Source organism: Antedon bifida, chromosome 9 (genome assembly GCF_963402885.1).
Source record: "Antedon bifida chromosome 9, ecAntBifi1.1, whole genome shotgun sequence".
Classification (NCBI taxonomy): Eukaryota; Metazoa; Echinodermata; class Crinoidea; order Comatulida; family Antedonidae; genus Antedon; species Antedon bifida.
This window is the reverse complement of record NC_136234.1, coordinates 18,294,048-18,309,335: the sequence shown is the minus strand read 5'-3', so window position 1 is coordinate 18,309,335 and position 15,288 is coordinate 18,294,048.

Genomic DNA, 15,288 nt, shown 5'->3' with positions numbered 1-15,288 from the left:
CGCAAGTGTGATTACACCGTGTTTTACCACGCACAAAGCATACTGAATGCCGGACTGATTGTGTGCAAAATAGTCCCGAAATGCGCATGGATGTGAGAATCAAACAAAAGTAGGCAAAACTTAAATATTACTGATTTTTTATGATCATTCAATTGGGATCGACAGGGCTTAATCCTACTATTTGTTGGACCAACATTGCTTGCGTGGGTGCACGACCACATCAATCAACACGTAACGTTCAAAATGCGCATGCGTCAACATGCGCCCCTTGGCGCTTGTAGCAATTACGGTGGTTTTCATAACGACTCGATTAATTGCGTATTTTCTGCAAGAAGTCGCTTTGTTTTTACGTGGTATTGATTTCAGCAAGCCCTCTGGAGGCCGGTAAAACTGTCAATTAAGAAGACGGTACATCCATGCTTATGATTCTCTATAAACGATTTCAATTTTATTGTTAAAGATTATTTTACAAACACGTCAAGGGAAAACCAGGAATGGTTTACATCTAATGAAAGATATAGAAAAATAAGATGACATTTAAGCTAGGCCTAGTGAAAATGGAAAAGGTAGCCTATTATTAGTTCTTTACTACTTGCTTACTCGTAATCCGGCCTGACTTCAAATTCAGTGCCGCGTACTACAATGCTTATATCGAATAAAGCTTGGTTCCCATTTGTTACTTTGACCATGGAGGTATACCTCCATGCTTTGACATCCGAACTGTCGTTTGTGATTGGCCAGATCGCTTGCGTTACGCGTACCTCTATATGCCTTGCTCCCCCTGTGGAGACCAACTGTGAACCCTGTGAAACTGGGAAGAAAGACTTCGTCAAAATGGAATAGCATTTTTTTTAAATTAATTTATTTTTGATAAAGTAGTACAAAATTCAATATTTTTTCAACAGACTTCGTACAATTTTATTTATTTATTTTTTATATTTTTTTTTATAAATAGTTGTGATTAACGGGTATTATTTAGACATCAGATTCCATGTGTATATTGTTATGACAAATGAACTCGCAACCTGTTACAAAAATCACTGTTTAATTGGATCTATACATACAGTACATTCGTTCAACCTTGTCCCAGAAAAAGACCCAACAATGTCAAATATCCCAACGATTAAAATTCTAAAAAAAAATAATAATATAACAAAATTGTTCCACAATTAACAAACAATAACGTCTGTGCAAAAGTAGCGCGGCATTTATTATACTCAGTAGCCCCAAATAGTTCACCCATAATTCAGAGAAACCCAGGATTAAAGAAACATAAGCTGGCACTGTATGACCCCTTGCCCTGTAGCGACATACTCTGGGGCCTGACCTACTTTGGAAGCAGCCCGATACGTAATTGTGTCGGCCTAGAAACCAGAAGTGTACGAGGCCTAGAAAACACAACTGGTATTTACTATTATGAGTGTGCACATTTTAAACGCGTGTTAAGTACATGACTAACACATTTATTTTACAAAAAAAAAGGTTGAAATGTGTTGGGGTGAATTTTTTATCGACAGCAACCTAGGTCATTAACCATTTTTAGGAAGTCGAGGTAATTTATTTCTTGTAAGTTTTACTGTGAAACCGTTAAAAAGTGAGTGGATGAGTTCTGTTCAATAATTAGATTAGCAGATCTTCAATAATCGTTTTTTAAAACGTTTTTTATACTCTGTCTATTATTAGGCTAAAAAATCGCCTATTAAACCGCAAATACGAGCTTTTTAACCAAAAAAAAAGGTGACTATACTGCCTGAAGTTTGCAGATTAATTCATTACGTCTATTATTTTCATAGATCCCATTGGAGGCTAAAGAATATTGTATTATGACAGGTCCACATCTGTATTGTTACAAGTGGAATAAATCAGCATAACTATACAGGTGTACATACTGTCAGACAGGTGTCAGTTCAAGCTTAGTTATTTAACCGGGTAAGTTGGTGTTATGGGCACAGTTTATAGCTAACTTTGGTGGGTGGGAAGGAACCAACTTACCCGGGTAAATAACTAGGCCTACGGGCCCATGTTCACCTGTTTTGTCAGTGTGTACACCTGTACAGTTATGTTGATTTATTCCGCTCTTATAATCCCAATGTTACTGATTAAATATGCGAAATTAACTAAAAAAAGAGAGGGTTCTACGTTTGGACGATTATTGTACAGATGCAAACAAAATGCTAAAAATATTTCACAACCAATTAATGCAATTACTTTAAAACGTTTTGTTGACCCACCAACGTTTTGATAAATGTGGCCAAATCAACTTATTCGGGTAAATAACTAACCCGAGAAAATGGTTTTGTTCTAACATTATCTATAACTGATCTATCGAAACTCGAGAACCTATTTTCTACAATTGCAACCACATTCTTCAAATGTTTGAAACCTGGGCAAAACAGCATCACAGTTTTCACCAATTCTTTTTGGCAAGCAATTTCCTGCAAAGTGAGGCTAGTGAGGTCTGTCATGTTTCAATGTACTTAATATTCTTTCTGATTCACCACATACTCTCGTCTGCTAACGCTCAGAGTAAAAAAAAACCGCCGGAAAAGTAGGGGTCGTATGAGACCGCTTTATGACTTCTACAACTGGTATGGTGCATGGTGAAAGGTGTCCGCATTCCTTTACCTTGGATTTGGGTAAAAAAATCATGAAGCATTCTATAAAATGACACATTCGTTTGAATATTTCAAAACAGACAACGCAAGTGTCTCGACGTATACGATAATTTAATATCTGAACCACATAAACAGGGACATGAGTGTATTCTGGGTAAGATGAATATAGGTCGAACGTGGAAGGACACTAGTAGTTTACTCTACATAATGTATGGTTGTTATTCCCATTGGAACTGATTTTAACAGCTATGTAATTTTATTGAATAAAGAGAGTACGGCAAGGAATAGTTTGGGGGTCAGAATGAATTAGCGAATGAATTACGAACCAGAAATGTACACGCTTCTCGAGACCTCACTTAAAAATGATAATAGATTAAAATTTTAATCTAATCCGGCATGGGGTCAATCTTTGGCGATTGACCTCTGTCGATAGATGAAACATTGTGACCGATCTAATTAGAAATACTTGCTATTATTATTACAGTCGTCACATAAAAGGCTATACCACACACTGTTCTTTCTTGTCATTACAGAAAGAAATTCTATCGATTTAATTTTCATAGTAAAATTGAAGCCATTAAAAAGTCAACGGTTAAGAAATTGATATGGATATAATGAAGGTTATAATTAAGCCTTTTACTCATAAATCAATTACATGAGTATAAATAACAATTTAGAAAGGAGATATAGTATATCAATCAATTAATCAATATCAATCAATATGTGATCAATTAAGCAATTTTCGTGATGACAAGTTTTTGACAATCAAAGACTTTCTTCCATTAATGGCGATGAGATAAATCACCGGTAATTTCAGGTATAAAAAGAAGAATGAGAGAAATAATGACGACAAGAGGAGAAAAAAGAGATTGACAAATGGAAGAAAGAATAGAGAAATACTTTTTCAACTGAATTAATTTTTGTGTGACATCATTATTATCATTTTATCTTCAGAATTAGCTGAGAAGGAAAGTATTCTGCCTAAAGCTCTGTCCACACTATCAAACTAGGTTGACAAATATAATAGTGATATATTCAACTATGGTGGTGATATGGCCAAATATGGTAGTGATATGCTCAAATACGGTAGTGATATGACATCATCATGTCCATATATGATCACATTTGTTGTCACATAAAGTTTGATAGTGTAGACAGAGATTAAACATTCTATTACTCTATTCCGAAATATTTTTCAATAGGCCAACAAAGACAAATACTGGACATTTCTTCTGTTCAATATGTGCATCCAAAAGGATATAATGTTCATCTCGTGTTTTATTCTACCGGCCCTTAACAACCGGAAAGTAACTCGTACAATAAAAACACTAGAAATCAAGATTATGTGATAAATATAAATGAACAAGACCTTGGTTTATCAGTATTTTAGTTGAGCTTCCATAAATGTTTAAATCGGAATAATTTCCGCAACAATTAGACGTTAACGACAACAAAATAATGCGTTACGGATGGCAAGGTAATAACAGACAATTCATTTTCATTTACAGTTTATCCCATATTTTTGCAAAACATTCGCCGGAATAAAATGTTGTTTTGTTATCAGAAGTTCTGTTTAAGTGCTATTTTTATGTATTCTCTATTCTTTATATAATATAATTTACTGATTGACATGAACATATTTATAATGATAATTGGGTTATATATATAGAATCTATAAATCGACACATCGATGACTGTTGTATTAGTTCTATTTCTATCTTTAATAATCCCAAAGTCATCATATTTTAAGTAATCTAATATTTGTTGCTTGGGGATGGGGGGTGGGGATGGGGGGTGGGGAGGGGGGTCTCTGTTTGAATACCCCTATATAGTGACTTAAATGTGTAATAATGATGACGTATATTGGTATTATTATTATTCGAATGCTTCTGGGAAAAGGCGGCCCTGTCCCTTCTCTCTTTTTTGGCATTATATTGCTTAAACATATATTTATATTTCATTATAATTTTGTCTGTTTACTGTTTTGTATTATAATTTTTACAAGAACTTCTCTGATTTATTGACTGATTAAAATCTCCAAAATAACATTTATATAAGAAAATAAAAATTCAAGGTTTTTATTTGGAAATTGTTTGTTTTGTCATAGTACAAACGTCTGTTTAGAAAATTGGGACGCGTCGCCGGGCATAAAATATAGGCATACGTTAAAACTAGGCCTGTATTGCGGTTTACATTCAAACGACTGTACCTTACAACAGTAGTACTAAACAAATCAGCTGTTTACAGTTATTCTAATTCGCAATTTCGCTTGTCAGCTACTGGGTTTATTTCCGTCCAGTGTTAATATTGCGAGTGTCTAAGCCTCTAGAGAATTTCAATATTCATTTTGCTGAACCCGGTACAGCAGCAGCCTACGCCGAGCTGACTGTGGATAGATATGACCCGCCCCTTAACGAACTAGGCCTACATTGTACCCAACATAAGTAGGGCATATCCGTAATCTAGGGCATGAAACATGAATAAGCCTAGGCACTGTACATTCTATTTCTGCCGTCTGTGCATGCTAACCAAAAACAGAACAACCAATTTTACCATGAGCAACATTACTGTGTAATAAACATTGACGGCTCCAAGTTAAGTAAAGGAAGACCCATCCGGTGACCCATCTCATTCCCTTAAAGGCCAGGTGCGGGCAAAAAATTTCTATTGATCATACATTCCAATAATTATTGATCTATAGTTTCCCCTATGTTTCATAATTTTTGGGATTTTATTTGTGTTACACGAGCTTGTTGAAAATAAGCACTTTCTTATCAGTGGGGGGATAGTTCAAATTACACAGTAAAATCTCTATTCTTTTGTATACAAATTTTGTAAATAGAGAGGCATTTTAAAAAGCTATGAAAAATAAACGGTGTGGTAAAAAATGTTATCAGATGACTAAATATATGTAATATAACTTGAATTTTACATTTCTGGTATTTTTATTAAACTTCAGATTTTTATTTTCATGCTATAGCAAAAATTATCCACCGTATATCCACTATCTTTTTTCACCTTCTAGGGAGTCACCAGACATGTTATTACATTAGGTTAAACTACCTAACTACTGAAAAAAAGTCTTCCTGGTTTTTATGGCAGAATTATGCCAAATTTTGTATTTGTCCATATTAAGCGAAATTCATGTTTTTTCGTCTTGATTTCTGTTACAAATATTTGATTTATGTACAATTAACCAGATATTGTATTTAAAATTCATGCCTGTACCTGAGCTTTAAATTTAAGAAAGAAGACAAACAATAACCAATCACATAGGCCTACTAACTGTTTTTAAAACAATTTTTAGAACATAAGCCCAATTTATTTTTTAGTTTTATCTTTTACATTTTATTGTGATTTTTCTGTTGGACATAAATGAATGTCTAGAAATTTAAAATTGAATTAATTCGAAGTCGGCTTTTATTTCAACAATATTTAAATCTGCCACTGCAAAAATGTGTCCATAAGGTAACAGTTTTTTTTGTTTGTTTTTATTTTGTAAAAAGTTAAGTCAGGTATACAGGTGATCTGAGGTGATCCTCAACCGACCCTTGAACAAAGAAACATACCGTTTCATTTCTTATTTTTAAAAAACATTCTTCTCCAGATTGACTTATTCAAGAGGAGAATTGTATTAGAAAGTCGACGTTAAGTTAATTTATACATATTGTGTGCATGTAGTAAGAGTGTTTACAATTGATTAAGTTGATAAAACGAATGAAACACAGGCTCTAGAGACAACAATCTGTTCTGCGACACCTCAATGGATTTCCAAACGCAATTCATTGCCTATATTATCCACAAGATACTCAATATATCGATAATAATACTCGTGGTAATACTATTTTACACTTGGACTAAGAAAAAGGTGATTACTTCGTAAGTTTGAGTAACGAAAACAACTCTTCTTAAATCGGTAAATCAACGGGCCGACCACGAAAGGGTAAACATGCTATTACGGTATAAGTCATTCGGAAATGCGATATTAATTAACAGTTTGAGATCGTTTATAACACCGGCTACTTCAACTAAAAAAACGTAATGAATTGGACATTTGTAATCACTATACGCTGTAATTTTAATCAAATATATTGAAATAAGTTGAACCAGTCGGCCAGATGCCTGAACTGTTTGTTCTGATAAAAACCTTCTAACAGTTTTTTTATACAATAGTAACGCATTTTTTTCCAAGCGATTGTTAGTTTTGCCCTTTTATCATAAGTTCAAATCATAGTTATCAAAGAACAACATTTCTGAAAAATATGAAACAAATTGAATTCTATTTTTGTAGTTGTTAAATTCATGTCATTAATGTTTGTGTTTGAACGCGCACTTCGTTTTTCACAATACGCATAACCAGGCCTAGAACACACTAATCGAATTACATAGAAACGTATGATCTTTCAAGATTAATAACATTTTTCTTCGACATTTTTACTTTTGGTCCCATTTCGACTGTTACTACATAATACATGTCAATAAAGTTGTGATATGAGAACATTTGAGAAATTAGCTCAAAATAGTCCTAAACCTATTTTATTTCAATTTCAAGTTGTTGCATTTCAACTATAATTTATAAAATTGTTATTCTTAAGTTTTATTTCCAAAAAAAATATTTCTTTCTATATATTTTAAAACAAAACAGTAATTTTCAGTAGATTAATTAATGGTTTTTCTACCAAACTTTCAGAATTGAAACATTAATTTAATTTTGACATGTATCTTGCAATTTTAAAGTCTGTCATCAAAATGTTGTTGAGACATTTCTTGTGTAAAATAAGAAGAAAGAAAACAAATATTTAAAACAAATTATTGCAAACTAACTTGCGGCAGAAAAATATTAAGAGCAAATTGAAGAATATTGTTTTAACATTTCATTTAATTATTAATTAGTTGGTCCTTTTCAATATTTACATTAAACAAAAACTGAATTGGGGAGAACAGGGTCAACCTAAGTGAACAAAATCACTATGATGAGCCGGTTGACAAAACAGAATCTTATAACAATATAATTTTGATATTTGAACATTCTTATGTGTATTCATCAACAATATGGAATGTTTGCAGACAGTTATGCAGATATATGCAATATGATTTACAATCATAAAACATTGAAAATAGAATGAAAAGTGGGTTCCTCGTAAAGAAACATTTTACCAAAGTGCGAGTGTACGGTTTGAAGAATTTGCGTGCAACGTATGGAATGGCATATCTGTCAAAAACGACCTTCCATAAAGTGACGAGCGGAAATTATTGTTATATCAAATTTAATCTCTCTCCAAATATGGGAAAAATACTAATATTGAAAAAAATATCAAGTGGAGTTAAAAGTTAGTTGTCTTCTAAGCCAAATGTTGTGGTTATAAATATTTTAAAAAGTACAGTTGATAGTATATCATCATTCAGATTGTAAAAGAATATAAACTAGGCCTATACTATATATTTAAGCTTTGTTTGCGAATTAGTTTTTTCTTTTTCTTTTTCTAACTTTTTTGATATGGATGAAATATTTCCGAAATAAAAGAAATTGAAATTAAAACCTCTATGGAAGTAAAACACATCTTGGACATTAGGATCTACAACCTGGTCTTACAGGCTATGGTGTCGTTGGACCTGTATCTGCCAACTGTCCAAAGAATCGAATCGAGTCAGCGCATGCGCACATTAATGACAACATGACGTAACTAGTTCCCAGGGCCTAGGTCGTTGCAAATTGCTCTCTACGCTACACATCTACGATTTGGTTCTATTCTTCAGTTTAGGGAATTATTCACCATAATTTAACATTTTAAAGCATCGTTTAGATAACAATTTATTATGCCACCTGAAAGTTTGTTTCAGAGTGTCTAAATCAATAACATTAGAAGAACATATGCTGAACAAAAATTAATTTTCCGCAATTAAGTGATGGCAAACTATGAGAATCGAATGCATTGGAAGAACTAAGACGTCTTGTCTTGTCCCAACAGGTACATCCACACATGGTATGTTTTTATTCTAAATGAACCAGAGATACATCTAAGTGATTAGTAAGGGTGAGAATACCTTTTAAGTACACAAAATGGTATGTTGTGACTCCGTGTGAACTGAACTCGTTCAGACCTTTGTTCCAGCAACGACTCTGGACACCTTACCGTCATACATTCGACGCCGTGGTTCTTATCCTCTGTGGAAAATTGACGATATAAAATGATTTAATTATGACTGCTATTATCTATAGAGATCTGAATAATATAATGTTGAGATGGTTTAAGTCAAGATTTCAGCCGTGGATTATCGACATATAAATATTGATTTATATCGCATTTTCCAGTAATTTATATCATAACTAACCGACATCATTACAGTTCTCTATATTTATTTTTAACCATAGTTTTGTCTTATCATCTTAAAAGACATACAATAAAACAGATTTATTTACTTATTTCAGTATACAGGATATCACGTTTTTATTCAATGTTGCGATACCTGCCTAAACAAATAAAAGAAATCAAAATGAATGTCAAGGAATTTCAATTTCAGTCCACTTTTACGATTCGATTGTCTCTAAAGAATGAGAAATTTATTGCAATATTTTATGAGAAAATTGTTAATTATGCTATTTTATGAACAATTTCAACATAGAAAAATGTTGAACTGACCAGGCGACGCACGACTTTCTCAATTAACGAATTGCTTATCCAATCACTGTTCAATTCTTACGTACGTCCACCTGCTTGTTGCTCCGCAGTCCGCACAGGCCTACGGACGTTTAATGTGCTAAACGCTGGCCCCTGGCGATAGAAATTAGGTCCAGTTTGTCTACAATCGAAATTATTTATTGGCAAAGTGATGAATTAAATGAAGTATGAATTAGATTCCCTTAAATAGAATAATTTAAGTGATACACTGTAACAATCGAATCGAATGATGTTTTATATAGTGCTTCTCTTGGGATTGTCTCAATGTCCTCGTCGCCATTATAAAGACCATGATAATTTTACATGTGAGCGTAGTTTTTATATCAACATGCTCGATTCGTCTCTCTCCTCGGCGTATAACTCCCTAAACGCGTAATGAGTTGTGTATATGTGTACTGGTTTCAAATTAAATTCCAAGGGAAATTATGCAATTGATATGTGTTGTTCTACTTGATATGAACACCTGAGGCAACGTATGTTTCGTATTCGTCCGTTTGATGCGAGAATGTATTCGTTTATCTTGTGTTTTGTGGGCTAATCGACACTTTTGTTCTTAAATGTAATAACAATACAAATGTTTCTTTTGTTCGAATAATTTGATCAAGTAATTTACTTGATTGTGTAACAGGCATTTGACGTTAATTGGTTGCAAGAAATAAAATTTAAAGTAAGCAAAAAAAGTTTATTTAATCACGTTTAAAAACAGCATTTGATTAAATTGCCAATATATGGACGACTTACACAGACAAGTTTTGATTCGTTGCCAAAAAAGGAGTTTTTAGAGTTATAAAATAAAGTTATAAAACAGAATCATTTATCTTCAACAATGGACGAACTTTTGGCGGGTGTTGAAGAAGAAGATAGCCTATGTATATAATAGATAGCAAAAACCTGATTACATGCAAGAAACTCTATTCCAATCACGAACACGAACATACTCATTGGCTACTGAAGATCCAATAGTACCCAATCTAATAGTCAAATGGGCATACTTTTATGGAAACGAGTGCAAAGATTGCAATATATTGAAATACAGTATTTGATAGTGATAGACACTAAAGTTGAAATCGTTCTATTCTCTATACAATATATCGAGAGAAAAAAACAAAGCGGAGCGATGCACAAAATAACATTAACAACAGAAGTTGTAATGATAAATATGATTTTCTTGAATTTGTAAAATTGTATGAAATTTACTTGAATATTTTGTTAGTTAAAAGGTAAACTTGTTTGGAGCTTTGTTTTAGTTTTTCTCGCCCTCGCAGTTCTAAGAAACTAAAAATAATGTTGGCTTTTGGAGGACATGTCAATCGATCAAAACACGAGGCTACAAAGTTGCTTTCTCTTTTAAAAATTAGGCTAACTCCATAGCAACTACATGTTGATGATGAAACTGTTTTGATGATCCAGCCGTTGGCAAATCGTTGTCTTAAATCCAGCCGTCAGGCAAATATCTCTGCAAACACGTCATTCTTTGTATATCCCAAGTATAAACGAAGTGTTTGTCTTAATCAAAATCATCAACATTGATTCACTAAAATAAAATGTTCGTGTCTTGGTTACGACTATTTGTTGACTAAATAAAACCTTAGCCTACGGAGGTATCAGAGCTCAACTTTCGGTTGTGGATATGCATAACAAGGAGAGTAGAGGTGGCGCTTTGTTTCTGACTGTAGACATAGTTCTAGTTGATTTTACTGTGTTTAACGGGGTTCCTAAGATACCGATAAATTTTGATATTTTAATATTCCCCTGATTAAGAATTATCTGTCGGATGTCACGATCTTTTTGACAGGAAGTATCCATGTCATAATAGCAGTTATCAATCAGTATTATTTTATTCAATAGAACTTGAAAGAGTTTCACTTATAAGTATACCTAATCTGCTCTATTTATATTTTCTTTTTGATGATTCATTTTTTGCTCGTAATTATTGCTTAACATTTGATAGAAGCAACTGACATTCATGAAACAAATTATGCATTAGTATCATTAATAAAAAAAAAAGTTGTAACTTTTTCAAATATGCGTATAGAATCAATGTGACAATTTAAAATGATTCTTGTCAAATTTTATTTTATAGAAATTAAGAAATATTCTCACGATTTTAAACAAATTCTATATTTTGGACGTTACCTGGCATAGATGTATTTTCTATCTATTTTATTATATTCTATTGGTTAAAATTTCAGAAAATTCATGGTAAAATCTATTTAAAATTAATATAATATTTTCTTAATTTTATAATAACCGTTAAAAGTTATATAGACCTATATTCACAACTTGTAAAATAAAAATATTGACAGAAGATAGTTTAAACTTATTTTGGTTACAATTTCAGAAAATTCATGTAATATTTTCTTAATTTTAGTCTTTTTAACTGTTAAAGTTATATAGACCTATATTCACAACTTGTAAAATAAAAAAGATTGACAGAGGATAGTTTAAACTTAACATCAGAAATCACTTCACTTTTTCTTTGTAAGTGGATTACAAAAATTAGTCGTTTTTATTGCCAATATAAACTAAAGTAGAGCATATTACTTTCAAAACAAGTTGATTGTCACTTTGAAACCGATGTGACAACTTCATTATACAATAATAATAAAAAAAAACAGTTTACTATAAATATCAAAGACGTCAACGTATGTTAGTACATGATTTCTAGGCGTACACAACTCCTACTTCACGACCCCCAAGAGCCGTCCCTAACCCGCCAACTTGGACCCTTACTTATTAGGCCTATGCCTGTCTTTATTGTTTTCTTAAAATTGCCCTGTCACGATCGACCACTGAAACCTCCACCTGCCGTTTACGATTTTAAATAATGTCCATATCTATTAATGATTGAAAATCAGAATATGCCTTAGGAGTGATGGACGGAAATCATTTCCAGCGACGCGTAGTTTCCAGGGGTTTATGTCACGACCCCCTTTATTACATTGACTGAAGTGGGGTAATATAAGGAAACATATATGTAGGGAAGAAGACAAATATAGAGGGTTGGACATGTGACAGGCAAGGATAAAGGAGATAGGCGACTAGCAGCTTTAATAGTGATTACTTTTGGCGGAATGATGCCGCGTAGTAAAAAAGTGTCGTGTATGGGGGATCACATTTGGCGGTAGAAGTTTCACTCAATTTGTGGTCAGCGTGACGTTCAATGCGTCAAAATAAAATCGGACGTGACTGATTAATTCATCCATCCAATTTGATTTAAGTTGGAGTTGATTTCACTTTACATAAAAAAGCAATTTATTTATCCCCATAAATAATTGAAAATAATTGATAGTAAAAAATAATTCTAAATAATTTATATCCAGAAATGAAACAACCGAAAAGAAAGGTTAATGAACGACTTTCCAACATATTATAACGGTAATATTTGGATTGCATAAATAACACGTAGTTGTGGGGTTGTATCAGTGGATATTTATAGGCCTGGTGCGTTAAGTTTTTACTTATATTTGCTGTTACGTCACAAAATCCTTACGATCAATAGTTTTTATATAGTTATGCTGTACATATTTGGAGTACCTTGAAGAAACTAAATATGAATTACAGTAAACTTGGACCTAAGATGAATACATTCACATTGCTTCTCATCCACCCCACATGTAGTCTGCGTTTAATCTACAACAATCTGGAAGTACAGTATCTTAATGATTTGTCAAATAAGTGTTTTTCTTTCAAAGAAGGGATGGGAGATTTTTTTTTAAATTTAGGAATATTTCTAAGAACTGTCCACTCACTATCTTTCTCAAATGTGGCAATATGTTCACTGGACAAACATACACACAAGATGCTGTATTAAAACAAAGTCTTAAGCTCTGTCTACAATATCAAACTTTATCTGACAAAAAATAGACATGATGGTGGTGTCATATCAGTACCATATTCGAGCATATCACTACCATATTTGGGCACATCACACTTTTTTTGTCAAACTAGTTTGATAGTGTAGACAGAGCTTTAAACAAGTATTTAATTTTGAGAGTGGAATTGTTGTTATGAGAAAAAATGACGTTTGACAGGTTGTAGGCGAACATTTTAATAACCAACCATAATTCCATTCCATGAGCTACCTCCACATCACACACACTGTGACAAGGAGTAACACAATGTTCTTGCATGGGGGTAACGTGATGCACGGTTTAGTAAGGGGTACTGTAACATGGTTCACTTGAAGTACAGACAGACCTTGTATGTAAACGTCTTGGGAAACTAAAATTACCAAGGCTGAAGGGTAAGGGGGAACACATCGTCTTTACATAGAACATTATTATTATTATTGATAGATGACAGAACTGCCCCAGTAATCTACTTAAAAGGGTCCATGGGGGATTTGCAAGTGCAATGGAATCATGAAGGGGAATAGTCGGCGGGCAAATTGCCGACAAGTTTGCTAATTTGTAATACTACCCATAAAGAGTTAGTTGCTAGCTGTCCGTAAATCAGTCGAATATGACTGTCAGATTATTGCAAGTTGTCGCTAATTGCAAGATTATTTTACATTAGGTTTCATCATGCTTATTAATTGATATTTAGTGTAGGCCTAACTTTCTTATTGAATTATTAACATATTATTGTTGTTAGATCAAATGCTTTTTGACTAATTTATTTTTGTGATAGATGTCAAACTTCGATTAGCGAAATCTATTTTGTGGCTCTTTTTTATATATTGTACTGTACATATTATATATGTGAATAAAGTTGAATGAGGTATGTTGAATGTACATTGAATGTAGGCCTATCTCACACAGTCAACAACAACAAAGAATAAACAAAATCAAGCTTATTATGCAAACAGTACTCCTGTTATTTATGTAATATAAATTAAAGGAAGAATTTGTAGCAAAAAAACACGTTGACACACTTCATGAAACACAAACGGCAAATTCATGGCGTTACCCATAGTTACGCGTACATTTGGGGATGCAAGTGCCACTCTCCCCTGCCCACTGGAGATATTCTATGACATTGACGACTGGTTTCATCAAAAACCCTTTTTAACTTTTGATTTTAGCTGTCGGTAAAGCGAATACATCAGAGAGTTTTAGGGTAGCGCGTTCCGTGCCGTTTGTATAACGCGAACTAAAATCATTGCAAACATGGTTTCGTCAATTACTCCCTTTGGCATTAAGTTGTGCGCTGTTTATATATACCATTGTTTGACAACCAAAAACGAACCAGATTTCCTCAAGAACTCCTTGCTTGAAGTTCGACTGTCAGACTATCAAAGCGATTGCAATGGGGAGTTGCATGGGGCGCGTATCGCGTCATTATTTTAACGCGCTATCGTTTTGAACTTGTGGAATATGTAGGCCTATGAAGGGGCTTACATTCGTCTCATGCTAAAAACGTTGATTGATTCTGACACATAAATGGTTAAACCCAATATCAATTTGCCTTTACACTGACATATTTCATATTTTATAAAATACAGATTTTATACAAATTTTCTTTAAAATAGAGACCATTTTATAACAGGTGTCCTATTGGTCTTTAGGGTGTTTCATATACTAGGCCTACACAATCATTCTGAAAGCATAATACGTTTTCATGTCATTTCTGATAATAATGTGTAGGGGTTGTGTTTAAAAAAAACGAAAATATATAAATCATCATTTTATTTATTTTTTGTATTTTATGTCTTTAGCCCCATTACCAATAGTAAAGTAATCACTGTCCTATAAGATAGGTGGTAATCCCCCTGATAACGAAAGTCAGAATAAATAAAAATTACTAAAAAATAACAACAAAGGTTTATGGAAATATTATTTTGTTTTTGTTAAAAAATATTTAGGCACAATGTGAAAAAAAACATATGGATTTTGTTAGTTATGGTGTCGTCAAGGAATCTGTATAAGATTATTTAGAACATCTAAAATAGTTTAATTAATCTACTTGCAAAATGCCAAAATTAGCATCATCATTTGAAGTAAATCGTATTCATATGGCGTCCAAGTAAGTCAGGGGATAACATACTAGAG